Source organism: Amblyraja radiata, chromosome 6 (assembly GCF_010909765.2).
Source record: "Amblyraja radiata isolate CabotCenter1 chromosome 6, sAmbRad1.1.pri, whole genome shotgun sequence".
NCBI lineage: Eukaryota > Metazoa > Chordata > Chondrichthyes > Rajiformes > Rajidae > Amblyraja > Amblyraja radiata.
The window spans coordinates 15,989,554-16,016,614 of record NC_045961.1 but is presented as its reverse complement, the minus strand read 5'-3'; the positions used below and the strand labels follow the sequence as shown (position 1 = coordinate 16,016,614).

The 27,061-nt window shown below is 40.7% G+C and overlaps 1 long non-coding RNA gene and 1 pseudogene across 1 annotated transcript; both read left to right on the top strand.

Moving 5' to 3' along the window:
• The first annotated feature begins 4,702 nt into the window (after positions 1 to 4,702).
• LOC116974692 lies at positions 4,703 to 5,889 on the top strand (annotated as a pseudogene).
• A 9,250-nt stretch (positions 5,890 to 15,139) lies between these two features.
• Positions 15,140 to 25,134, top strand: LOC116974093. The gene is made up of 3 exons (XR_004412280.1): positions 15,140 to 15,151; positions 16,994 to 17,001; positions 25,110 to 25,134. It is a non-coding gene; the product is annotated as an uncharacterized LOC116974093 (long non-coding RNA).
• The last annotated feature ends 1,927 nt before the right edge of the window (positions 25,135 to 27,061 follow it).

The window sequence follows — 27,061 nt, the reverse complement described above, 5'->3', positions numbered from 1 at the left end:
TGTTAGTCCTGTTAGTATAATATTAATATGATAGCTTAAACCTCAATTCGTAATATTAAATTCTTTACATTAATTCTTTACATTAAGTCTATACTATAATAGTTAAAACTTTAATTCCGTCCATAGTTTCAAATCTATTCATTTGCTTCAACATGTCTGTTTTCTCCATTTGTTTATCTTCAAATTTCCCGTTCAAGGTGAAATCCAAACTCGTTAAAAACACATTCCTGTGAGATAAGCACGTCTGGTTAGTGTCTGGAGCAGATCCGCCATCTTAATTATAACACAGACTTCCACTGAAAAGTTTAATCATCATCCTTCTCTTCTCTTTTCTCAATTTTCTGTACAATCTCTTTTACGTACTTAAATGCCTGCTCAGGATCCATGAATGAGCGTTGAGTTGAGTTGTATATTTCGCGTGGGTAGTCCCTGTAGAATCTCACAGACTCTCCCTCGAATATAAGCCTCTCGCCATGTGGTATCATCTTCAGGAGTTTTTCCAGAGTTGAAATGTCTAAAAACTTCGCGATAATCTGTATTGGGGGAGCATTTGTTTCTCTTCGGAAGCGACCCACTATATGAGCCACACAAATCCTCACGTTTTCCTTCAACTTAAAGACCTTTTTAAGTATATGAATTCCATGCTCTCGTCCCTCCTTTACTCCTATGATCCTTAAGTTCTGTCTCCTTGATCTAGCTTCCAAATCTTGACATTTATCAGTCAGTTTATTCAATTGCTCCCGATTATCACCTTGACCTTTCTCAAAATCGATATTTCATGAGCCAACTCACGCATTTCAGCCGTAATCTCTTCTGTCAACTTGCCCGACTGTTTCGTCTCTTCAATCAACTTGTCAAATTTCTTATTATAATCATTTTCCATTTTCTCAAATTATTGTGTTGTCCTCTGATCAAAGTCACTGAATTGCTGCTTCAAAGAGGCATACATTTCCTTTGATTCATCACGAGCAGTATCAATTTTCTTAGACAAATTAACTTCCAGTTTAGAGAGATTACTCTCCAGTGCAGTACTCATAGTAGCAAACATTTTGGAGAAGTCCTTAGTGAGATCTATGGTAAGCTCTCTAGTAAGATTAGATCTTACCGTTTGTTCCCACTGCTTCATCTCCTTCTCCTTCTCCTTTTCTTTTGTCCCTCCTCTTGTAGCCATTTCAGATACTGCTTGTTGAAGATTAAGCTCTTCTTCTGAGCTTTCAGTTGTTGATTGAAGAGCTTCCAAGTCTTCTTGAAGCTGGAGTCTGATGGTAGCTTTCTTGGGGCACCGTGAGTGTATTCATTTTCTCATCTAAAGGTCCCGTTAAAACTCCAATTTATTCGACGCTTTCTGATGACGTCATTCCCGCGACGCCAAGCAGACCTCGGTGAATGTTTTTAAATCAGTCACCGACTTTAAAAACGGCTTTTTGCGCAATTTTTACGCGATTTTGCGGGAGCTGAGCTCAATGCTGTGCCTTCACCACATCATGGTGCCACCGGAAGTCAACTTATTTCAATCAATACCAATACCTAAAAACTTTTTTTTTTAACTCGACTCTCACATCACAAATTTTATTTGGGACTCTAAATCCCATAGAATCCACAGCCGACACTTATGTAAACCCAAAGAATTTGGTGGACTGACACTCCCCAATTTCTTGTACTATTACTGGGCAGTGAATATTAAAAATGTAATTTACTGGTTGGACAATTCAGCCCAACAGGTAGACTGGATAGTAATGGAGAGGGAGGATTGTTTGCCGTTTAACATAGGAGTGAACCTTCTCTCCCCAATAAAATTGAAGAATACAATATACAAGAACAATCCGATTATCCATAGTACATTACGAATTTGGAGACAAGTAAAATTTACTTTTAAATTAACAAACCTATCTCTACTCTCTCCTATTGCTAATAAACCATCGTTTAAACCATCTATTATCGATAAAACATTTACTCACTGGGAAAGACTAGGAATTAAAATGATGGGAGATATGTATGAAATGGGAAACCTTTTATCATTTCAAAAATTACAACTCAAATACAATTTGAAAGGTAATCAATATTTTAGATACCTTCAAATTCGAGATTATTTGAAAAAAGATGCACAAGAATACCAAACTCTGACGTCAGATATATTAGATGAAGGCATGAACAGAAAGGCAGAATCAAATTACTTAATATCATACTTGTATAATATCATTCTAAACATAGAGATACCATCGTCAGATGTAATTAGAAGAGAGTAGGAACAGGACCTAACTATAAAAATCCCTAAAGACAGATGGGATAAATATATTTATATGTACATAACTGCTCGATTAATGTAAGACATATCCAAATCCAATTTAAAATATTACATAGACTATATTACACGAAAACCAAACTGAAAAAGATTTTCCCAAATGTTTTCCCATCTGTGATAAATATTTATATCAAGAAGCAACTATAGCACACTCCTTCGTCTCCTGCATAAAACTCCATAAATTTTGGAAAGAAATCTTTGAAATCTTCACAAAACTATTTAACATAGGACCCCAACATAGAATTGATTATTTTCGGAACAACGGAAGCCTGCTCTGAGCTAACTTCATTTCAAAGACTTTGCCTTAACTACGGCTTGATAATGGCAAAAAAACGTATACTCAAATTTTGGAAAAATGCACTCACCCCAGCGCTTAAAATGTGGATCACAAGCATGTCTGAGACGCTACATCTTGAAGATATGAGATTCGTCCTAGCAGGAAAATCAGAGCAATTCTTAGAGTTATGGTCTCCTTTCATCGATTTAATACAAGTATAATATGGTGCAACACAACTCTGGAAATTAACCGTTTCTGAACTGGGTGAGGGGTGTGGAAAGATATGAAGTAGTTATATCCCATTTCTGTTTTTCTGTTCTTTCTTTTTTCCTTTTTTTTTACATCTCTATGGGTTTCTTCTCTCTATCCTTTTACAAACTATCACTTGTTAACTCCTGGAGTGGTACTCCAGGCGTTTACACATCACTATTTCCCTTACTCTTTTCTTTACTCTCTTTAACTTTCTTCTGTTATTTTCTATTGTTAAATTTAAAACAAGAAGTTGTACATAAAATGTATTATGTCTTATGCCACTGTTTATACTACTGTACATTGCTTCTAATAAAAACACAAATTAAAAAAAAAAAAAAAGCTTTTCGCTGTACCCCGGTATACGTGACAATAAACTAAACTGAACTGAGGTCTGAGCACGTTGGAAGTTTTACATGTCAATACTCAGGGGGAGACGAGCCAGGTCAGTGTTTGCGCATTGATAGGAATTTGATTTATCATCGAACCGGCTCTTTCAGAGTGAAGCGTGGAGTGCAATACGGAGTTGGCCTTTTCTTGCTGAATGAAGGTGAATAACTAGGGAACTGTCACAAGCTTCGTTGGTCTGGATCAGGCGATCGCGGATCTGTGCAGAGAGAAGCGATCGAGACGGTACGCACATCTAGCTACAACATAATTCAAACTGAGAAAACGCTTCCGAGCATTTCCGCGCCTTTACACGGCTCCTCATCTCATTCATTCGGGCGCAATCAAATGTATTAATAATACTTTCACTTCATGGTGAGTCGCTCCAGAGTACTGGAGTCGCCACTGCGTCCGTCACGATTACGAATCATTAATTGTTACTCCGTTGAACCAAAGCGTTGATGCATAACGTGGAAACAAGTAACTGTAGATGCTGGTTTACACAAAAAGACATATATTGGTGGAGCCCGTCAAGCAGGGGCGGATTAACCATTAAGCAGACTAAGCACGTGCTTAGGGCACCAGGGCCAAAGGGGGCACCACAAAGTTGGGAAAAGGGTGAAAAGAAAAAAAAACGATTGAAGATTTGTAAAAAAAAAAGAATTCATAAAACTAGTGCAAATTGATCATAATGTTCTGTTTCTAGATCATGGTGCACCCTAGGGTTATCTTCTCAGGTGTACCACAAGGGGCACTGCTGGCGCAGTGCACTCTGACCTCTGTCGGTCAGTAAGATCATTAACACTGTCACATGTTTCCTGTTGTGGAATATTCTCGACTGACCTCTGTGCCTCAGGCATGATGTGTGCGATATCCTTGGAAATCTAAGACCACTGCACTGATAAGATGTCATATAGCTTCAATGATCCTTTATTTATTTAGTATACATAGTCTTCTCTTATCTGTCGATCTTTTTTGAGACTTTTTATGTCTACTTTTGCCTGATTTAAGCTATTTTTTGTTGGCGAGGTGCAGTGTCATAGCATGTGTTTAAAAGTAAAATGATGGAGCCAAATTCAGTTGTCATGACAGTCATTTCAATGACCCTCTCTGCCCCTTTTTAATTTCAGCCCTATGTAAACGTCAAAAATGAAGCGCGTTCAGTTGAGAGGTGCCCAAAAGAGAAAACGTGCAAAAGAGAATGAGCAAAAGAATCTGTCTGTTGTAGCCAAGATAGGAAAGCTGACAAATTTCTTCTTACAAACTGCAGAGAAAGATGATCCAGATCAAAACCAGTGCAGGCTTCAGAGACAGCAAGTGAATCAAATCTATCTCCTTCATCAGAAACAGGCAGTGTTGGTGCAAGGCCATATTTTCATGATGACGTTGCACATGATGAAGTGCCACAACCTGGACCTAGTTCTACGACAAGATGTGTAAATGCTTTTGAACTGTCCAAGGAGTTTAGAGAACTGACCAAGGATGAAATGAACAAAGCTAAGGACCCAGGGTTGTGGGATGAATTTTATGGTGATGATGTGACTTATTGGGTTGCTTGTGGGCCCAGTGAATGTCAGCACCACAATGGGCCATTTGACAAATCGTGTCACAATTTTATCAGTGGGAAGCCAAAGAGATACTGTTCACAGAAAATCTTTTTTGGAATAAAAGCCAATGGTGAACACTACAAGAGAGAATGGATGTTGTACTCTCCTTCAAAAGGATCAGTTTACTGTTTTGTTTGTAAACTATTTGCGCCCAAAGGGTCAACGCATTTTGCTAGAAATGAAGGATTCAGTGACTGGCGAAACACTGCTGTAATTGACAACCATGAAAAAAGTACAACTCACCGAGATGCCATGTTGACATATTTAACTCGGAAACAAGGCTTAGGCTTGACACAGCCACTGGAAAAACAAATTATAGAGGAGTACAATTACTGGGAGAATGTGCTTCGGCGTGTTGTAGCAGTCATTTGCACACTGGCTGAACGAGGATTGGCATTCCGAGGAAAAGTGGTAAAATTTGGGTCTCTCAATAATGGGAATTATTTGGGGCTACTCGAATTGATGTCAATTTGACCCATTCTTGGCTGCTCACAGATCACGGTATGGCAATGCTGGAAAAGGCAACCCTTCGTACCTGTCCAAAACGATATGTGAGGAACTTATTGAGTTAATGGCAAAGAAAGTGCACTCCGTCATCATTGACGAAATTAATGTTTCTGGGTACTTTAGTCTGTCTGTGGACTCAACGCCTGATCTTTCGCAAGTTGACCAACTGAGCAAAGTGCTCAGATACTTGCAAGATGGACAGCCAGTTGAACGATTTATCACATTTTTGGAATTACAAAACCACACTGGTGAAGCTATAGCAGGTGTTGAAGTACTTATGTGATGATTGTAAATTGGATTTTGCTAAATGCAGAGCGCAGTCATACGACAATGCTGCCAACATGTCTGGACGTTACAATGGCATGCAGCAAAAACTTTTGGATGCAAATCAGTTTTCTATTTATGTACCCTGTGCAGCTCATTCACTAAATTTAGTTGGACAAAGTGCTGTGGATTGCTGTCAAGTTGCAGTAGATTTCTTTTCCACTACAACTGCTCTACACATTATTTTCAGCCTCAACTGCTCGGTGGAGAATTCTCAAAGATTGCATTGGAAATGAAAAAGTGTTGAAATCACTTTCAGACACCAGATGGGAAGCACATGCTGTGGCAACTGCAGCAATTATCAACTCTTTCTTCAAGATTCTGGAAGCTTTGGAAGATTTATCAGATGACCAGTTGCAAAAAGGTGACACTAGAATGGAGGCAAAGAATATTGCAAACAAGATGCAAGAACTGGAATTTGTGTTCATGCTGAATTATTGGAATGAAACTTTAGAAAAGTTTCATAGAACAAGTCAACTTCTTCAAAGTGAAAATGTGATCTTGCAAACGTGCAGATTTGTATTCATCATTGACTGACCAGTTGCACACATCAAGAGATGAGTTTGAGAGATTTGACTCACTTGCAAAGGGCATGCTCCCTGATGTAGAATACAAAGCAACTCAAACGCGTAAGCGTATATGAAAGAGAATGCCCAGCGATGGAAATGCACCAGAGGTCATTCTCAGTGCCAGAGACAAATTCCGTATCTCCACTTTCTATGTAATTGTTGAAAAGTTAGAAACGGAAATGAGGAGGAGACGAAAGGTGTACACTGAAATAGCAGACAGATTCTCTTGTCTGACAGATGTTCCTAATGCCACCCAACAAGGTGCTAATTCCCAATTATAAGAAAGTGAAAGGTACTCAAAGACGTGTCAGACACTCATTGATGCTTATCCAGATGACATGAACAACACTTTGTCTACAGAGCTTCAGCAGTTCCATTCATATGTTCTTCATTAGTTTAAAACAACCAAGAAAACATATTTCACTCACATGGAACTTTACAACACAATTACAGAAGACAAACTAGAGAAATGTTGAATTTGCCTTAAGAATATTTTTAACATTAATGGTCACCAACTGCATAACAGAGAGGTCTTTCTCACAACTGAAAAGTGTAAAAAACCCAAATAGATCAGTTATGCTTCAAGAAAGACTCGACTCACTGTGTATATTAACAATTCAAGCAGACATTCTGAGAAGTATTAATATCGAGGATGTTATCAGTGTTTTACGAAAATGAAATGTAGAAAAATGCCTCTCAGGTCATAAATATTGGAACTTTGATACATTTAACTTGTGAAGTATTAAAATAGATGTTGTATTGCATTTTTGTAGAACTTTATGTAGCCCAAGCTTGCCTTAGTTTGTACAGTATATTGTGTTATCATATGAATAAATGTTTGTACTGCTGCAACCTGCATTGTATATCTGGTCAGACAGGTCAACAACTGAAATGGACTGGGTCAGTGTGGAAAGGAGGGGGGCACCAAGATTGGTCAGTGCTTAGGGCACCAGTGAGCCTTAATCCGCCCCTGCCGTCAAGCAGCATGTTTGGAGAATGTGGGTAGATGATTTTTCAGGTCGAGACCTTTCTTCAGTCTAAAAATGGTCCCCACCCCAATCGTCACCTGCCTATGTTGTCCAGAGATGATGCTCGACCCATTGACTTCCTCCTGCGCTTTGTATCCATCAATCCATAACAATGTGTTGTACCAGCAATGTGATTGAATTTAATACAATTAAGTCTCATGCAGAACCATATCGGAGGACTTCAGACAATCCACATCAACCATACCGTTCTTGTCAAGTCTAGCAGTTAAACCCTCAAGACGAAAACGTCGGTTTGTTGTTAAAATCATCTTCCTTTCAAAAACCCACGTTAACATCAACCGTAGCAATATTCCAGACGTCTGGTTTATTTCTATCGTTACAATAGTCTTAAGCAGGTCCCCTTGGCTCTGAATCGTTCTGCATTTACATATTTTCTATCGTGCTCCTCTTTAAATAGCGGCGTTATATCGGACATCTGCAAATTGCAAACATTCCATAATCTAGAAAACTGGAAGGATAAACCCAGAGAACGCACTGCATCGTGTAGGAAAGAACTGGAGTTGCTGATATACATTGAAGATAGATACAAAATGCTGGAATAACTCAGCGGGACAGACAGCGTCTCTGGATAGAAGGAATGGGCGACGTTTCGGGTCGAGACCCTTCTTCAGACTTTTTGGGCTGACGACATCCATGGCTTCTTTCCACGGCACACTGGGATGCTCATCTTCAGCTCCCGGAGATGTATTTGCTCACTACTATTTGTGATATGTGTAATTCTCCGTTAAGTTTCATGCAATCAAATACGGAGAGAAGATGATGTACAGAAATGATTCTATTAAACTCATACGAGACTACCCTTACGAGATTGTGCAAAAGAGAAGAAAGTTCTCACAGACTAGAGAAGCTCTTTACGGTGTCAAGGGCGTCATATGCGGAGTGTTTTATCCGGCCAGGATGCGTATTACTTTCATGGGAATATCAAAAACATTCACTACCTCGGTAGAATCTCTTAAATACGCTCAAGAAATCGTGGTCAAGGCAGCAACAAAAGAAGATTGATCACCATGACGTCATGAACAAATTAATTTGCTTATTCCCCCAACGAGAATATCACAAGAAAAGTGAAATAAGTGAACAACACCAATCTTTAAAAATTATTATACGCAACAGATTTTCCACGAGACGTGTCTAGACATTATTATCTCCCCTTGAACATTGCGGAATCTAACTCAAGGCCACTCTGTGCTCAAACGAGGAAAGACTGATAACATGGGAGTGACGATCTGCTGAGCTGAGAGCGAAAAACATCACATGGCTTACATAGTTTTACAAAATATAGAGAATTAATAATAATTAATAATTAACAATACTAATATAGAAACAGCAATTGAAACTGATAAAAATGTGTTGCCTGGTTTATAACGCAGACGACAGTAATCACATATGTTCCGCAGTTCGAGTGGGGAGGGGGGGAGACTCAGGCACCTGGCATAATTCCAGGAGCCTGACTCCGGTTAACCCTTTCAGCGAACAGCTCAATTTTAACAATACTAAAACCAATTATAAATAGTTAAGAGATAAAGAGTGAGAAATATATGTAATTGAATACATGATTAGATTTGATAAGTCGGAATGAAACATATATATATATACTGCAACTGGGTGAAATAGAACTAATTTGGAAACGGTACTGACCCCCTAGGTTTTGGGTAATAAAGGCAGCGGGGCTAACCTCATAACATCTAAGCCGGAAGCGATATCGATGTCGTACCCCACAGACGAGTGGGCCACTCACTACGGTGTCGGAAACTCAGACACTGTAAATCTATTAGATATACTTTTTTTTTTAAATCACAATATGTCACATCTTTGTGTTTTTTTTCAAGGACAATCGCAGAGGGGAACTACCAAGGAAGTCTATAATATAAATGCCCCCAAAATAACCAGAGTCCTGAGGTATGGATGCACCATAATAAATAAGGTCATTAAAATTGGTAAAAATGTATGACGACAATCAAAAGAAAATGTGAGGAATCACACTATGTAGTTGGAATATAAGGGGTATTAATGAACCTATTAAAAGGGGCAAGATACTAGCTCAGTTGAAATCATACAACACGGACATTTCGTTTCTACAGGAAACGCATCTTAAACATCAAGATCAGACGAGACTGAGGGCGAACTGGATAGACCAAACATTTCACTCTTCATTCACTTCCAAATCTAGAGGTACTGCAATCATTATTCGTAAAGGAATTCCATTTAAATCAAAGAATATTATTTCAGATAAGGAAGGGAGATACCTTATAGTAGCAGGAGAGATTAATAATACGCCAATTACGCTGGTAAACATATATGCGCCCAATTTTGATAACCCTCAATTTTTTAATAAAATTCTGAATATAATTGCAGAATTTAATTATCAAAATGTTATAATTGGAGGAGACTTTAACTGTGTTTTAGACCCTTATCTAGATAAATCGATGCAAAAACAAAAAGGTAATATGAAATATAAAATCAGTGAACTCTTACATACATATATGGAAAACACAAATATAGCAGATGTGTGGAGGATTGCAAACCCGACGGGAAGGGATTATTCGTTTTATTCAACGGTGCATAAAACATACTCACGGATAGACTATTTTCTTGTGGATACAAAATTAATTCCGCATACTATGAACCCTAAATACCACATTAATGCGATCTCAGACCACTCTCCGTTAACTTTTGTTTTAAAACTAGAAGGAATGTCTATGAATAAATCGTTCTGGAGGTTTAACTCGCAAATTTTAAAAGATCCACAAGGGAGTATATATCTAAAAAAACAGATGGACCTATTTTTTGAGATAAATGATACACCAGATATATCCCCCACGCTATTATGGGAATCCTTCAAAGCATTTATTAGAGGAGTCATTATTTCATTTCAAGCTTATCAAAATAAAAAGAATAAGAATGAACAAAGACATTTAGAAGAACAAATAAAACAATTAGATACAGATAATGCTAAAGATCCAACTATGGATAAACATAATAAAATCCTACTATTAAAATTCAAGCTAAATAAATTACTGTCAGAGAAAGTTATAACACTATTTCAAATTACAAATCAAGAACACTTCGAATTCGGGGACAAACCCCACAAACTTCTAGCAAGCCAATTGAAAAAAAGGGAAAAAGAGAATGCAATACTAAAGATTAAATCAGATAGAGGAGACTTATTAACATTACCCAAGGATATCAATAAAAGATTTGCTCAATTTTACCAGAATCTATACACATCTAAAACGTTAATAGACAATAATAAAATTTCAGAATTTCTAGATAATTGTAACCTACCACAATTAGAACTGAGGGAACAAGAGGAACTGGGAGCACAAATTACTTCTAAGGAGATAGAAGACACAATAAAAACACTAAAGAATGGAAAAACACCAGGACCAGACGGATTCAGTAATGAATTTTATAAAGCTTTTTACGACATAGTTACTCCACGATTACAGAAAATGTATACATATGCTTTTAAAGAGCAAAGCTTACCTGAAACACTAGCAGAATCAACGATCATATTAATACTTTAAAAAGATAAAAATATAGAAGAACCAGGATCATATAGAGCTATTGCTTTGTTAAATACGGATCAAAAAATAATAGCGAAAACACTAGCCAGTAGACTAAGCAGGTATGTTAGTAGACTAATAAATGAGGATCAAACAGGATTTATAGCTAAGAGACACTCATTCAATAATTTGAGACGTTTGCTTAACATAATGCACTCACATAAATCTCATGACCAAGAGTTATCTATCATCTCACTGGATGCAGAAAAAGCGTTTGATCAAGTAGGATGGGATTATATGATTAAAGTATTGCAAAAATTCCAATTGGGAGAGAACTTCATTGCATGGATAAAACTATTATATAACAAACCTACGGCTAGAATACTAACTAATAATATATTATCCTCGAAATTTGAATTATCAAGGGGGAATAGACAAGGATGTTCATTATCACCGCTGTTATTTGCTTTGGTAATTGAACCCCTTGCTGAAAAAATAAGAACACACCCGGATATTTATGGTTATAATACAAAATATTCAAATAACAAAATATCCCTATATGCCGATGATGTACTACTGTACATCACAAAACACCAAATTAGTATACCAAATATATTAAATTTAATTGAGGACTTTGGATCCTTCTCAGGATATAGAATAAATTGGAACAAAAGCGAAATTATGTCGATAAAACCAAAAGACTCAACACACCTCCGGAAATTCCCCTTTAAAATAGCTACAGAAAAATTCAAATATTTGGGAATTGAAATTACTAGAAATTACCAGGATATGTTTAAAGCCAATTATAATCCCTTACTTAAGAAATTAAATAATTTGATTAAATTCTGAAAAACACTTCCGATGTCCTTAATAGGCAGAATAAATGCTATAAAAATGATTTTCTTACCACAAATCCTATATCTATTTCAATCAATACCTATATATCTCCCAAAAAAGTTTTTCAAAAAATTGGACTCAGACATTACAAATTTTATATGGGATTATAAATCCCATAGAATACAAATAGCACACCTTAATAAACGAAAAGAGTTGGGGGGTCTAGCGCTCCCTAATTTTATGTATTATAATTGGGCAGTAAGTATTAAAAATATGATTCACCTGCTGGACAATTCTGCCCAGCAGGCAGACTGGATTGTAATGGAAAAAGGGGACTGCTCCCCGAGTAATATAGGAGCGACTATCCTCTCACCAATAAATTTGAATAATAAAAATTATAATAAAAATCCAATTATACATAGCACAATTAGAAGATGGAAACAAATAAAACAGAATCTAAAATTAAGAAACCTATCTCTTTTAATACCAATAGTCAATAATCCATCGTTTAAACCATCAATCATAGACAAATCATTTATACAATGGGAAAGAATGGGAATCAAAACGCTCGAAGATCTGTATGAATTGGGAAAATTACTATCATTTCAACAACTACAACTGAAATATAATTTGAAAAATAATCAATATTTTAAATATATTCAAATTCGTGATTATCTGAAAAAATACACAAAAGACTATCATAATATGCCTTCCGACTTACTGGATGAAGCAATGAAGACAAAGGCGGAATCAGCTAATCTAATATCGTACCTATATAATATCATTTTAAACATAGAAATACCCACAACAGATGAAATTAGAAGAGACTGGGAACAAGAATTAGCTATAAAACATTCAAAAGAGAGCTGGGATAATCATTTACTACAGGTGCATAAATGTTCGATCAATGTACGACACACGCTTATCCAATTCAAAACATTACATAGACTATATTATTCAAAAACAAAATTAAATAAAATCTTCCCTAATGTTTCACCAATCTGTGATAAATGTCTGTGTCAAGAAGCTACCATAGCGCATTCTTTTGTTTTTTGTACAAAAATCCAAAAATTCTGGTATGAAATATTTGATATGTTTTCAAAATTAATCAAAATAAAACTGGTACCAAAACCAGAATGGATCATTTTTGGAATGTCGGAAGGTAACCCTGAATTAAACGTGTATCAGAAGAATTTATTCAATTACGGGCTACTAATGGGGAAAAAACTCATACTTAAATTCTGGAAAAATGCGCCCACACCAACAATAAAAATGTGGATATCAAATATGTTTGAAACATTACATCTGGAAGATATGAGATTTCTCTTGGCAGGTAAAGCAGACCAATTCCAAAATACGTGGTTTACGTTTCTGGACCTATTACAAGCATGAGGTGCAATAGTAATTTTAAAAATAAATAAATAAATAAATGGTATCAGGACCTGGCAATGGGAGGTAAAACTACAAAAACAGACTTGGTTGGTAGTCCCCTTTCTGCGGAGTTTAATGTTATAATAGAGCGAATGTTCCTACTTTCTTTTTCTTTCTTTTCTAGGGTCTACTTTCTTACTTTACTTCCTTCTCTAACTTCTTTTCTAAGGGGCTTTCTTTTCCCAACACTCTCTTGCACTTCACGACTCTTGCGCACTTTCTTTACTTTCCTTACTTCTATCTTTTTCTTAAAGCTCAAAAAAATAAAGCGGTACAAAAAATGTATTAAGATATATGTGTTGTGTATTATTGTAATTTACCGTACTTCTAATTTAAAAAAAAAACAAAAAAAAAAACAAAGTTTCATGCAATTCCTGTTTCCCTAGGACGAAATCCGTGTCCTGCAATTTCTTTGTTTTCATTATACATTCACTCGCGGTGTGACACAAAGTATTGCGCGTACTTACCGGTTACTCCCGTTACTGCAATGATCATGTACAATATTTTCTCAACACGGAAGTATATGTGCACCATTTCCAACGTGGAATGACGTTTTCCGTTATATTGCAAGGAATCTCTTCGGATAAAATTAGGAGATCTTCCTTAACCAAACTTTTATACCCTTTTGACACATCCACTGGGACACCGAGATTTCAACACAGTTAATAATAGAGATTTAACTTTAAAAACATGATTACAACAGGCGCATGCTGTGACGAAATATATCCAGTTCTGACATTAAATCGTGAAAGCCGTAGGAAGGAAAAAATGGATGACAGAAACGGATACCAGCTGGGAACATCATTCAGGCAAAACAGAGATATTGTTTGGTTCCGTTGTACATTCTTTGGCTGGCGTTCTTCACGTTGCTTTATTCAGCAACGCAATTCCAATTGCGGGGAACCGTCACAGGCCATGTGTTTCCTTGTCTGAAGAAGGTTATTGTGTGACTTGCGTCCACGGAATCAAAATCATAGATCATTTTAATCTGACGTATTCCATTCAAATTATAAAAATTATTAAACTTAGCTAGCAACTATGAACTACAACACCGACGTATTCTCAGAATATCGCACTGACACAAGCTCAAAATGCTGGTATAACTCAGCGGGACAGGCAGCATCTCTGGAGAGAAGGAATGGGCGACGTTTTGGGTCGAAACCTTTTTCAGACTAGTCAGGCGAAAGGGAAACAAGAGATATAGATAGTGATGTAGAAAGATATAGACCGAATGAATGAAAGATATGCAAAGAAAGTGACGATGATAAAGGAAACAGGCCATTGTTAGATGTGTGCTAGGTGCGAACAGGAACCTGGTGTGACTTGGGTGGTGGGGGTGGAGAGAGAGAGGGAGTGCAGAGGTTACTTGAAGTTAGGGAAATCACGACTCATACCACTGGGTTGTAAGCTGCCAAATGGGAATTATAGGATGCTGTTCCTCTGTTATTGTGACTGCTCATTCCTGTGAAAAGATTCTGACTGTCTACCTTGTCGATGCGTCTCACGACTGTTTACATCGATGTCCGGTCTTCCATCAACCATCGACGTTCCAGAGAAAATAATCCAAGTGTGTTCACCCACACCTTATAGCCAATAGCTTCCAATCCAGGTAGTATTCTGGTAGATTTCTACACTTTCTGTAATGGGGCGACCAGAATTGAACAAAATACGACAAAGTCTGCCTTACCAAAGTCATAGAAAACTATAGGAAAAACACAGAATGCTGGAATAACTCAACAGATCAGGCAGCATCCCGGGAGAATATAGAAAAGCGAAGTTTCGTGTTGGAAGCCTGCTGCAGTCTGATTGCATGGGTGGGAGGAGGAAAAAGCATGGCAGGTCATAGGAAGTTTATCAGAGGGGCAGGACAAACCTCGGCAGGGCATAGGTGAACACCGGACAGGAGGGCTTTCGATAGGCAGATGTTTGGACAAAGGCCGACGTCCCTGGGAATAAAAGCTTTATTCCCACCTCCACCTCCCTGGAAATAAAACGGAGCACCTTGTGAAAGTGGCAACATCAGTCGCTAAGATTGTAAACAATGGGCATTGAGTAAATGAGCCAGGGAGTCATATTGCAGCTCCATAAGACCAGATTTGCAGTGTGGTTCTGGATGCCCTATCGTGCATTGCAGAAAGACAAGGAAGCTTTGGAGATGGTGTAAAAGAGATTTTACTGCCTGTTTTAGAGCGCAATAGATATAAGGACAAAATTGTCACACTTGAGTGTCGGAGGTTGAGGGGAGATCTGACCGAAGTGAACAACATCGTGAGAAACGTTGGTAAGGCAGACATTCCGAATATTTTTCCCAAGGTGGAAATGGTTAAAGACTAGAGGGCACAGTTTAGGCTCAGTGTGGTAAATGTAAACGCTATGTATGGGGCAAGGTATTTACAAAGAGGATGGTGGGTGCTTAGAACCGAGGGGGCGGGAGAGTGATTTCTGATATGCACATAGATATGTAGAGAATTAAGGTACAGGATGGAGTGCAGGAAAATGAGATTAGTTTAACTTGGCATCATGTTCAACACAGTGATTGTGGGTGGTGGGGCCTGTACCTGTTTGACTTTCTGTTTGACTTTCTATATATGACACGCACCTGGGCGAGTTGGTTGGTGGAGAGAACAGATTGGGGATCCACAATGGTATCACTAAAACAACATTAAAGTGGCAGTGTCAGATTGTTTCAAGATTATTGAGTAAGAGACGCAAAATAGATGGCAAGAGTCTCTATGAAGATCGTTGCGTCTTCTCTAGTCAAGTGTGAGGGGAGAATCTAATGAATTATACGTCCGTGAGCCTTATGGCAGTGGCCCCATGCAGGGAGTATGTGGAGGCTTTGGGTAGGGGCAGAGGATGTATTCCAGAATGCATAAGAGGGTATTAGCAACAAAGAGATTAGTCAGTCTTGGATTTTGTTTTCTTTGGAATGCAGGCGGTTGAGGCAAGTCCTAACAGAGGCGTGTAAAATCATGAGAGATATAGACAGGGGAGACGGAAATAGCTTTTTTCCGACGATGGAAATATCAATTATGTGTGTACATAGTTTTATACGATGGGTAAAGTTTAACGAGGTTGTGCGGGTTGGTTGTGCTTACACAGTGGGTGGTGAATGCCTGAAACACACTGCCGTGAGTGTTGCTAGAGGGAGACATGATAATAGCCTCGAGGAGTCGTTTGTACATGCACTTGTATAGGGAGGTTTCACGGCAATCGGGTCACGACCCATGACCCGTACTGTTGCTACGCTACTCCAAATGGATTACACGCGATGAACTGCAGGTAGGCACTTACCATTGTTTCCAGCGTAGCGGGCCCGTTAAAACCCGCTGAAATTGTCAATTTTTGCGCTGTAAATAATTATGGAAATCGGGATAAGAGTGTGAGACATTTAGCCTACTTCAGAATTCCAAAAGTGAGGAGAAATAACGGTAGATAAAAACAAGAGCTGAAGGGACAGCAACAGCCAGAGTGCTTGGCGAACATTGGCCGTTTGCTCACTGCATTTCATCAACAGTAAGGCATTATTTGTGTTTTTTCTTGATTCCTTTGGCATCTAAAAAGTTTCAGAAGTGATAAATCTGGCTGTAATTTTTTTAATCGCCCATGGTTCTCGTGGGTTTTTACATACAAAATGAAAACGCATCTGAAGAAAAATTTACAGCCAGATTTATCACTTCTGAGAATTTTTAGATACCAAATGAATCAAGAAAAAACACAAATAATGCCTTACTTGATGAAATGCAGTGCGCAATCGCGATAATTCCCAATATTTTCAATGTTTACCAAGCACTTTAGCTGCTGTAGTCCCTTCAGTTCTCGCTTCTCTTTACCTTCATTTCGCTTCACTTTTGGAATTCTAAAGTTGGGTCCATGTCTCTCACACTTACCCCGACTCCCACAATTTTTTTCAGCGCAAAAATTCAACAATTTGGCTGTTTTTAACAGGTAGGAAAGTACGCGTTTCTAGCATTAATAACATATACCGGAAGTGACGGATGTCTTCCAGTTGGATTTAGCGGCTCCGTGCGTCGAGCCCTATGACCCAGTGACCTTTCGTGAAACCTACCTATAAGCAGCGAATAGGGGCAGATGGATTGTGTGCATGCAGATCGGGGTTTGTCTTGGCATCATGTGCAGACATTGTGGGTTGAATAGCCTGCTTTTGTTATAATAATGGGAAGTACGGTCAGTACTGCTCGTCCTCTGCCACGGTGCAGCGCTCCCTCAGCACTGTCAGTCGGTCAGCCGGGCGGGGGTCGGCGGAGGCGATCACCTGAGGAGCGTGGAGCCGGCGAGCAGTCATGTTCCGAGCCTTGCTGCACCAAGTTAGTCACACGGGAAGCAGGAGACCGATGAGGAGTTGTAATGCTCGCTGGGTGATGAACTTCACAACAAAGCCTGGCATCGTTGATTGGGAGCTCCGAAAAGGAATGAACACTTTCATTGGATACGATCTGGTGCCTGGACCCAAAATTATTGAACCAGCTCAAAGAGGATGCTGGCCATTAAATGATCCAGCGAGTGCAATCCGTATCCTCCAAGCAGTGAAGGATAAAGCCGGACCTCACAAAGAGATCTATCCGGACGTTATTCAAGAACGCAGGCCCTCGCTAACGGCACACGGAATTCCCACCCCAGAGAACATAGGTTTACACAAAGTATAATATTACACCGGGAAGGTCTGCAAGCCTTTATTTGATGTGATTGTAAAAGGTAGATGATACAGTGTGAAATATTACCGGTGAACATTCAATTCTGTTCTGTTGTATTATGCTTCCCTGTGAACTCAGTTCAATCAACAGTGGCCTGATCAATTGGAAAAAAAACGCACTTCCCTTGGCATAGAGTATCCCCCCCCCCCCCCCCCCCCTCGCCTGTGCAACCCACTTTTGCGGGCTGGAAGAGTCTGCGTCACACGTGTATATGTAGTGTGTGAGGAAGCAGCCCCTGTTCCAATACCTAAAGGGGCTGCTCCTTGCTTTCTGGCTGAACTTCACACGCGCCATCCACATCTATGGACACACTGTGCACATGGCAGAGGGTAGGGCCGAAGATGTCCTGGTTCCATCGCTCCTAGGCCTGGCCAAGCTGGACATCCGCGAGTCACGGCGCCAGGCGGAATAGGCGCCAAGCCGGCTGCCTGCCCCCTTTTCTGGGGTTACGTCCGTGCCCGGTTGGTGTCAGGGGGGAACTACGCGCTGCCCACGGGCGCCCTGGGAGATATCCGGAACCGCTGGACACCACGGGGGTGGAATGTATCCTCAATAAGGATGGGGAAATAGTGATTTAGTAGTGGTTCTCTCTAAATAGTGGTGGGCTATTTGAACTGCACCGTACCAACAGTGCGGCGATCTCTCTGAGCAAGGCCCGCACTCAGAGTGACACGCTCTCATCACTGCTCCTCGCACATTTCAATGCTTCCTCCAAACTTTCCATCCCACAGAAATGAGCCCCATCTTCTTAAGATTCACATAGTTGTACAGCACAGAACCATGCTCTTCGCCAAACTCCATGCCCCATTATGGCATTCAAAATTGCATGCGTTTGGCCAATACCTTTCTAAACATTTCTTATCCACATACCTATCCAAATCTTTCATATATTCTTAATGTACCGCCTTCACATCATTCTTTTTTAGTTTGTTCCATTCACCGCCAACCTTTGTGTGAAACCTCCGTTCCCCTGTAAATCATTTATTTCTCAACTTAATCCTGTGTCCTCTCGTTTTAATCTTTCCTTTGCTAGGGTATAAACGGTCACCACCACATTATCTACACTTCCCATGATTTTATAAACCTCTGTAAGGTCATCCCCTCAGTCTCCTTCGATCCCACGAAAATTGGCCCGGCCTATCCAGCCTCATTCAAGTAGCTCTATTCCCCCAGTGCAAGTATCATATATGTCAATTCTTTATGCACCCCCTTTGGTTTAAGCCCATCGTTCTTGAAGTAGGTTGAGCAGAAGTGCACAGAATACTTCGCCTGTCATCTAAACAACGTTTTGTAAAACTGTAACATGACATCCCAGTCCTGTACTCAATGCCTTGACCAATTCAGGCAAGCATGCCATACACCTTCTTCACCACTTCCTTTACCCATGTCACCACCTTCCAGGGATAAGTACATGGAAGGAAGCAGAGGGTGATGGTGGAAGGTTGCTTCTCAGACTGGAGGCCTGTGACTAGTGGTGTGCCTCAGGGTTCAGGGTTCGGTGTTGGGCCCATTGCTGTTTGTTATCTATATCTATAATTTGGATGAGAATGCACATGGGCATGATTAGCAAGTTTGCAGATGACGCAAAAGTGGGTGGTCTTGCAGAGAATGAAGATGGTTGTCAGAAATTGCATCAGGATGTTGATCTGTTGTGTAATGGGCTGAGGAATGGTTGATGGAATTTAATACAGACAAAATGTGAGTTGTTACATTTTGGGAAGACAAATATGGGCATCACCTACATAATGGATGGTAATGCTCGTGGGAGTGTTGTAGAGCTGAAGGATCTAGAAATGCAGGTATATAGTTCGTTAATTGTGGCAAAGGGTGGTCAAAATGGAGCAGAATACGCAGGAAAGAAGCATAAGGGTGAGATGGCTAGAGAGGGCGCAGAGATGAAGAAAAAGAAAGAATGAAGCAGGGGAACGATGTGGAGAGAGGGGAGATAGGGTGGGGGACATGGAGAAAGAAGGACGATTGATAAAGGGTGGGTGGGCAGCAGGGAAGGAGGCGACAGAGAGATGAAAGGGGAGAAAGACGGTGGCAAAGAGAAAGGACAGGGGTTGGTGAGAAAGGGGATGCTGAGGGTGGACGTAGGAGAATAAAGAGAAAATGAAAAAGGAGGGAGGGGTGAGGGAAGGGATAGTGAATGCTGTGAGGGCAAGGCAGGAAGGGATAAGATACGGAGAGAAGAGTGATACAGGACAGAGGAAACAAATTGAATAAGGAAGTAGTGACTGAGGGTAGAATGAGAGGGAAACAAGTGCAGGGATGAAGAGGAAGTGAACGGAAGAGGGGGGGGGGGTGTAGGCAGGCGAGGTCGAGGGAGATAATATTTGAGGGCGGGAAACAGATGAGGTGAAATGAGGTGGGGGAGGGAATTGGAGCATAAGAGAAAAAGGAATACAGAAAGGGAGGAAAGGGAGTGGAGTGCGAAGGTGTAGTGACAGGGGGTAGAGGAAGTGGGAGAGTGAAGAGAGGGAGTTGGGGGAGAGAGACGATTGAGATATGCATGCATCAGAATGGAATCATGAGCGCCCCAAGGAGACCACATCTCATCATCAGATGAACTAATTAGAACCAGGAACACAACTGGACTGGATGCAAATTATGGTAGAATTGCAACTACATGGACCAATTGACCTTTACTAACGATAGGAATAACGGTGGAGTGTGAAGGGGAAATGTTACTTAACCATTTTGGAATTCCAGTGTTTGGGATTTGCTCCCTGTAGATGAGTGGGGGCGGGGGGGGGCACAAATACAGAGTATCAAAATAGGTCGGGAGACCATATTAAAGTAATATGTGGAGCACAACCTTGTATGATTTGATTAAATGGGTGTCAGAAAAAACCCCTCTAACCGCTGATGCTGTGCGATGAGGATACTAAGGTGGTTGCAGATGGATAATGACCCAGACAGATAAAAGTAACCTGTCTTCGACATTACCGTTACATTCAGGTGATGCTTAACTTGGCATCTTGGAATGGTGCTCGACACCGACGAAGTAACCATTCCAATATCTGTTAAGGGGACAGTTTTTTGGTGTAAAAGGATAAAAGATGGAGAACCCAAAGAGGACTAATGCAGATTGTGGGAGCAGAATATGCAGCAGGGATGTCCACCGTAAATATGGTCCATGTAGCAGGACTTATTGAACAGCTGGAAGAGTAGATACAATGTGACTACAATGTGATTTAAAGATGGCGAAACACAAAATCAAAATTTGCAAGCCATATGAGCAAACATTCAATACAATGATAGAGCAAGCAATATTTCCAATGAAGGGCACAGGGAACAAGTGTAATAATAATAATACACTTTATTGTCATTGTTAATACGGACAATGAAATTTCAGGTGCACTGCCGAGCGGAGCTCCAATGTATCAGATAAATAATAACGAATAACGAATAACAGAAACGGCAAGAACACGTCGTCGTCATAATGTGCAATATTTCACAGTATAGTGTTGTGGCAGTGCAAAATATTGGCCAAAGAGACTGTGTTCAGTGCAGAATTCAGTGTCGATGGCCTTGAGGTAGAAACTGTTCGTTAATGTTGTGGTGTGTGATTTGATGGACCTGTAACGCTTTCCTGAGGGTTGAAGGGCAAACAAGTGATGTGCGGGATGTGATTAGTCCTTTAGGATGCATGATACCTTCAGCAAGCTACGAGAGCTATATGTCTCTTCTAGGGCAGGCAGGTGTGTGTTGGTGATCTTCTGGGCTGTATTGATGACTCTCTGCAGAGCCTTCTTGTTGCCGTACCACACCAGAATGCCATGTGTCAGCACACTCTCTGTGGAGCAACGGTAGAATGTCACTAGCAGCTGTTGTGGCAAGTTTACTTTCCTGAGTGATCTTAGGAAGTAAATCCGTTGTTGCGCCTTCTTTACCAGTGAGTGTGTGTTAGTTGACCACCTGAGATCTGCTGAGATGTGGGTGCCCAGAAACCTGAAACTGGAGACACTGTCCACTCTTTCTCCGTTTATGTGCAGTGGGGGATGGTCACCCTGCTTCTTCCTGAAGTCAATGAATAGTTATTTTGTTTTTTTTGCATTGAGTGCTAAGTTGTTCTCTGAGCACCAGACTATTAGCCTCGGTACCTCCTACCTGTAAGATGACTCATCGCCCTCAGTGATCAGTCCCGCCATTATCATGTCGTCTGCAAATGTTATGATGGTGTTCGTGCTGTGGGGGCTCAGCACACAGCCTTGTGGAGCTCCTGTGCTGAGTGTCAGAGTTGGGGAGTGGAACTGGTGGGGTCCCATCCTGACTGACTGCGGCCGGTCCGTAAGGAAGTCCTTAATCCATAGGCAGCCTAGGACGGACAGCTTGGAGACCAGTCTACTGGGTACGATTGTGTTGAATGCAGAGCTATAATCCACAAATAGCAGTTGTGCGTATGCTCCCCGTTGTTCAAGTTCAAGAGTTCAAGAGAGTTTATTGTCATGTGTCCCTGTATAGGACAATGAAATTCTTGCTTTGCTTAAGCACACAGAAAATAGTAGGCATTTACTACAAAACAGATAAATGTGTCCATATACCATGATATAAATATATACACACATGAATAAATAAACTGATAAAGTGCAAATAGCAGAAGTCCAAATCTCTCCAAGACTCTGAACAAATATGACCACTCCACTCGATCGAATGCCTTCTCCGCGTCCAAAGAGATAACAGCCTCTGGGTTAGGAGAAGCACTGGGCGAAGACCACACTGGCCAATCGGCGGATATTAGAAAAGGAATAACGATTTTTAATGAAACCTGTTTGATCTTCTGAGATTATTTTGTGAAGTTGGCATTCTAAACGGCAAGCCAGCGCCTTCGCCAAAATTTTTACATCTACATTCAAAAGTGAGGTGGGGCGGTATGATCCACATTGAGTCGGATCCTTGTCTTTTTTAAGAAGAAGTGAAATAGAAGCCTGTGAAAGAGTGGGGGGTAATGAACCTTTTTCCAAAGATTCGTGAAACATTTCTAAATGAACAGGTGTGAGCTTATCCTTAAATTTCTTATAAAATTCTAATGGGTAGCCGTCAGGGCCCGGGGTTTTACCACTCTGCATCGCTATAATGGCATTATTAATCTCTTCCTGCCCAAGGGGTTGGTCTAGATTTTCTGCGTCTTCTAATTCCAGAGTGGGTATTTCCAAATCGTCTAAGAAAGTTTCCATATTCATAGTATCCAAGGGGAATTCTGAGGTGTAAAGAGAAGAATAAAAGGCTGTGAAAGTATTGTTTATTTCTTTTGGATTGCTTGTTATGTCTTGGTGTATGTCTCTTATCTGAGGAATAAACCGTGACGCGGATTGACGCTTCAGTTGGTGAGCATAAGCCTGCTCGCCTTATTACCATATTCATAATAAAGACCACGAGTCCGGAGAATTAGTTGTTCTGTTTGATTAGTAGATAAAATATTGAATTTCGTTTGTAAATCAGCACGGCTTTTGTATAATTGGGTGGTGGGTGTTCAGAATATTGCCTATCCAGGGTCAAGATGGATTTTAACAGGGTTTCCATTTCCTTCTTGCGTTCTTTATTGGCGTATGAAGTATAAGATATGATTTGACCTCTTAAGTAGGCTTTTAAAGTTTCCCAAATTAAAGAGCAGGATACGGACTCAGTTTTATTAATTTCGAGGAATGTGTCTATGTTAGCTGACACAAAACTGCAAAAATTTTCATTGGAAAGCAAAAGGGGGTTGAGTTTCCAAAGAGGTCGTTCTTTAATATTTAAAGGAAAGCCTAGGTCCAGTATCACAGGTGAGTGATCTGATATTACTATAGCAGTATATTCAATTTTCTTAACCCTAGGAATGAAGGGGCTGTCTATAAAAAAATATTCTATTCTGGAAAAAGAATGGTGAACATGAGAAAAAAAAGAGAATTGTCTAGCAGTTAGGTTCAGAAATCTCCAGGGGTCCACATAACCATTTTGTTGCATAAACAGTGAGAAGGCCTTTGCCATACCAGAAGGTGTCCCCTTAGAACTAGACCTATCAAGCAGTGGATTAATAGCACAGTTCAGGTCTCCCGAAAAAATTAGCTGGTGCGTGTTCAGATCGGGTATTAATGACAGAACCTTATTTGCAAAGTGAACATCATCCCAATTAGGGGCATAAACATTCACTAAAACGACAGGTTTTGAAAAAGACACCCGGAAACTATAATAAACCGGCCATTAGGGTCACTGACTACGTCAGACGGTGTAAACTGTATTCTTTTGTTGATTAATATTGCCACACCCCTGGACCTACTATTAAATCTGGAGTGAAAAATCTGACGTTTTGCGCAGTCTATTATGATCTTGCAGTCTTAAGTGAGTCTCTTGTAAAAGTAGTATATCTGTTTTTAGTTGTTTTAGGTGAGAAAAAACTTTAGCTCTTTTAACCGGACCATTAAGCCCCTTTACATACCAAGATATAAACCACACAGGATTGCCTCCATCAATATCACCATTAGCCATATTTCAAAATATGATTCAAAAAATACATACAGAGTCTGCCATCCAAAACCACGCGAAGGCTGCATGTGAGAGCCCACAATGGGGGGAGGGGGGGGGGGGGGGGGGGGGGGGGGGGGGGGGGGGGGGAAGAAAAAAAAAAGAGAAGAGAAAAAAAGCAAAAAAAAAATGTGCATTTGTAACAATCAAAGAATGAGCTGCCATTACCCCAAAACCTTTCCCTCATCCCCTTATAATAACAAATAAAAAATAACTCCCAAAAACCTGGATCTTCTGCCCCGACTGAGGATGATCGCAGGCATTACAAAACAAAAAACTTCCGAAGTGTTCCCTAACTAAAATTTTTGATCCAATTGAGGGTGGCTCCCTTCTTTGAAAGTTGTACAGTCTTTTATTCTACTTTTAAGATATATAGGCTAAAGATAACCCCGGACAAGCAAAGCATTACGAGAAAGGAGGAAGTGAAAATTGTATCCCAAAGAGTAATCATAGACATTTACATTTTGCTGGCTAAAAGTCCTCGACTCACTACCCAAAATATGTAGCATTGCAGTTCAGCTCAGTCGAATTCCACAAATTAAACTGAAGAATAAACAAATCTTCCAAAGATTACCGCCGCAGGAGCTGCGGGATTAGTTTGGGATTGATACCAAGTTTTGATGAGAGAGAAGGCATCGGGATTAGGATTGATACAGAGTTTAGTTTAGTTCATTTTTTGTTTAGATATACAACTCGGAAGCAGGCCCTTCAGCCCACTGACATCATGCTGACTAGCGATCCCTGCAAACGAACACTGTCGTACACCCACAGGAGATCATTTACAATTTTACACAAAGCCAATTGGTCTACAAACCTGTACGTCTTTGGCATGTGGGCAGAAGCCGGAGGACCAGGAAAAAACCCACGAAGATTATAAAGTCATAAATGATAGGAGCAGAATTAGGCCAGTCGGCCCATCAAGTCTACTCCGCCATTCAATCATGGCTGCTCTATCTCTCCATCCTAATCCCATTCTCCTGCCTTCTCCCTGTAACCCCTGATACACATACTAATCAAGAATCTATCTATCTCTGCCTTATAAATATCCATTGATGTCCTCCACAGTTTTCTATGGCAAAGAATTCCACAGATTCACCACCCTCTAAAGAAATTCCCCTTCATCCCCTTCCTAAAGGAAAGTCCTTTAATTCTAAGGCTCTGACCACTAGTCCTACAATGCCCCACTAGTGGTAACATCCTCTCAATATCTACTCTATCCAAGCCTTTCATTATTCGGTAACTTTCAATGAAGTCTACCCTCATCATTCTAAACTCCAGCGAGTACAGGCCCAGTGCCGTCCAACAATACGTTAATCCACTCATTCCTGGGATCATTCCTGTAAACCTCCTCTGAACCCTCTCCAGAGACAGCACATCCTTCATCAGATATTGGGTCCAAAATTGCTCACAATACTCCAGATGCAGTCTGAACAGCGCCTTATAGAGGCTCAGCATTACATTTCAGTTTTTGTATTCTAGCCCTTTTGAAATACATTCTAGCATACAGGGTGAACGTACAAACACCACACAGACAGCACCCATAGTCAGGATCGAACCCATGTCTCTGGCGCTGTAAGGTAGCAACTTTACCGCTGCTGCACTGTTTTTCCAAACCCTGTGAACTTGGGGCGGGAGTTACCGATTAGAAAGGAAAGTTACAGATATAGGAACAAGGAACTTTACCACTGTTGTGGGGAGAGAGCAGAATAGTGGGATTAATTTGGGGACTGATTCAGGGTGTGAGGAGAGAGCGGAGCAAAGAGATGTTTGGGGAATGACAGAGAGATGTGGGGAGAATGCGGGGCGGTGGGACTGGGAGTGATGCAGTGTTTTACGGAGAGAGCAGGACAGTGGGATTAATGTAGGGATTAATACAGGGCTGTGGGGAGAGAGGCAGTGGGATGAGTGTGGAATTGATACAGGGCTGTGTGAGTGAGCGGGGCAGGGGGATTAGTTTGGCGATGTGAGGAAAGAGGAAGGCAGATTAGATTCATTGAGGTTATCGAGATACAATGTTGGAAAGGCTCATGGGGTCAGGCAGTATCGCTGCAGACTGGACCCTTGCATTGCGGACGGCTCGATTACAATCCTATATAGTCTTTCAACTGATTGGAAAGCACGCAACAAAAAGCAGGGCCACAAGACATCAGGGAGAGGGAGAGAGAGGGAGATAGAGAGAGAGGGAAAGAGAAGGATGGGGAGAGGGAGAGAGGGATGGAGGCGGAGAGAGGGAGAGAGGGAGCGAGGGAGAGAGGGAGAGAGGGAGGGAGAGAGAGAGAAGGCGAGAGAGGGAGAGAGGGGGAGAGGGAGAGAGATAGAGAGAGAGAGAGAGAGAGAGAGAGAGAGAGAGAGAGAGAGAGAGAGAGAGAGTGAGAGAGAGAGAGAGAGAGAGAGAGAGAGAGAGAGGGAGAGAGAGAGAGAGAGAGAGAGGTAGAGAGGTAGAGAGAGGTGTGGGGGGGCCCGCCCAGAGTTGAACGGCACGTGTCCTGCCTTTGTCGGAGGCTGTCTAGATTCCGAGGCCCTGAGCTTAATCCGGCTCTGCGAGGCCCCCCTAGATCTCGAGGCCCCAAACTTAAGCTTGTCAAGTGTATACGTAAATCCGGCCCTGAGGCCGCCATTGCCATTGCCCTCCATACTGTACTGCTCCACCTAGAACAACGGGAAGCATACGCACAACTGCTATTTGTGGATTATAGCTCTGCATGCAATACAATCATACCCAGTAGACTGGTCTCCAAGCTGTTCGGCCTAGGCTGCCTATGGATTAATGACTTCCTTACGGACCGGCCGCAGT